Here is a 2,500-nt window from a genome sequence, read left to right as displayed (position 1 = left end):
CCGGGGAGCCCCTGGCGGGACCCTCGGGGGTCTGCCCCATGGTGGTGTTCCCGGGACCCGGCCCGGGACTTGGGCGGGTTGGACCGCCGTTGCTGCACCCGGGCTGGGCACCCCGAGGTCCGGGGAGCCCCTGGCGGGACCCTCGGGGGTCTGCCCCCTGGTGCTCTTCCCGGGACCCGGCCCGGGACTTGGGCGGGTTGGACCGCCGGTGCGGCACCCGGGCTGGTCCTCCCGAGGTCCGGGGAGCCCCTGGCGGGACCCTCGGGGGTCTGCCCCATGGTGCTCTTCCCGGGACCCGGCCCGGGACTTGGGCGGGTTGGACCGCCGGTGCGGCACCCGGGCTGGTCCTCCCGAGGTCCGGGGAGCCCCTGGCGGGACCCTCGGGGGTCTGCCCCATGGTGCTCTTCCCGGGACCCGGCCCGGGACTTGGGCGGGTTGGACCGCCGGTGCGGCACCCGGGCTGGTCCTCCCGAGGTCCGGGGAGCCCCTGGCGGGACCCTCGGGGGTCTGCCCCATGGTGGTGTTCCCGGGACCCGTCCCGGGACTTGGGCGGGTTGGACCGCCGGTGCGGCACCCGGGCTGGTCCTCCCGAGGTCCTGGGAGCCCCTGGCGGGACCCTCGGGGGTCTGCCCCATGGTGGTGTTCCCGGGACCCGGCCCGGGACTTGGGCGGGTTGGACCGCCGGTGCTGCACCCGTGCTGAGCACCCCGAGGTCCGGGGAGCCCCTGGCGGGACCCTCGGGGGTCTGCCCCCTGGTGCTCTTCCCGGGACCCGGCCCGGGACATGGGCGGGTTGGACCGCCGGTGCGGCACCCGGGCTGGTCCTCCCGAGGTCCGGGGAGCCCCTGGCGGGACCCTCGGGGGTCTGCCCCAAGGTGGTGTTCCCGGGACACGGCCCGGGACATGGGCGGGTTGGACCGCCGGTGCGGCACCCGGGCTGGTCCTCCCGAGGTCCGTGGAGCCCCGGGCGGGACCCTCGGAGGTCTACAGGACGGTGGGGTTCCCGGGGCCGGGGCCGGGACATGGCCGGCACCCGGGCTGGGCTTCGCGAGGTCGTTGGGAGCCGGCTCTCTGGAACAAGCAGCAGCAGCTTCCCTATATATCCGGCGGAGGGTGCCTGACGTCCCTGGCGAACCGGGACGGAGTTCCACGTCACCACCGGGAAAATCCGGCAAGGCATGCCGACTTCGATGGAGCGAGGGTCGGATGCGGCCGGCAAATCCGACCTCATTGACTTCCAGGGTTTCTCAAGCAACTTGACCTGCCAAAAACGGGGACTTAGAGCAAAACTGCCGGCCGGCCGCGATCAACTTAGGCGGCCGGGAACGGGCACTTTGGGCACATCGACATCTACAGGACACCTAAATGGATAAATCTGGATGGAATTTTCTGTCTTTTTACCTAATTTTGTGAGGATTCAGAGGGAAAATGAAAAAAACACAGATTTTTTTTTCTAATTCTTGCTACTTTTTACTAAATTTCTAATTCTAAATTTTCAGCTAATCATCCAACTATGGTATCAAAAGAAAGCTCTATCTCTCCTTGAAAAAACAATATATAGTTTATATGGGTACACTATTCACAGTAAAAGAGAATCATCGCTGAACCGACATAGCGCAAAAATGGCAAAATTTCTCCGGGATTGAAGGGGTTAAGCAGGCATTACAGCAGATAAACTGTGTCTATATCTATATCTATATCTATCTATCTATCTATCTATCTATCTATCTATCTATCTATCTATCTATATCTATATCTATATATATATATCTATATATATCTATATATATCTATATATATCTATATATATATATATATATATATATATATATATATATATCTGTATGGGACTGTCGCTAGATCCCTATGCCTGGGTGGGGTATAGGGATAACGGCTGCTGCAGAACCTCTTTATATAGCTGCACAAGTTGCTGCTGGCCGGCTTAACCCCTTCAATCCCCTATAGACGTACCGGGACGTCTAGCCTTTCGTGCAGCGTCAGGAACACATCCCTGCCGCTGCACGGGAGAACAGGCTGTCGTTTGACAGCCTGGACCCCCCCCTGCAGCCCGATCCCCTGTAACAACTTGGTGTGTCATTAGCCTTGGGGGACTGAACCACATCCAGGTCAGTGACATTACTGCCGGATGTGCGACACTGGGGGAGAGAGAGAGAGAGAGAGATAGAGACAGAGAGAGTTCGTTTTGCAGAGCTGCAGTGCTTAGTGCAAAACCACATTATATATTGGGGATAGTGTAGTGTTTTAGAAATTGGCCAGGTAGGTACAATGGCGCAACATGTCTTCAGCGCTGAGGAGGCTCATGACTGCCTCACTCAGTCTGATGACGATGCCACTCTGACCGCGTCAGACGCCGAGGCCACTCTGACGGCGTCAGACGCCGAGGCCACTCTGACTGCATCAGATATTGATCCAATATCTGAGGAATCCTGCTGTGCGTCAGATAATGACGAGTCAGAGGAAGACGATGATGGCCAGGGTCC

Source organism: Sceloporus occidentalis, unplaced genomic scaffold (genome assembly GCF_023333645.1).
Source record: "Sceloporus occidentalis isolate IW3139 unplaced genomic scaffold, rSceOcc1.0.p SCAF_187, whole genome shotgun sequence".
Taxonomy (NCBI): domain Eukaryota; kingdom Metazoa; phylum Chordata; class Lepidosauria; order Squamata; family Phrynosomatidae; genus Sceloporus; species Sceloporus occidentalis.
Note: the sequence above shows the minus strand (reverse complement) of the source record.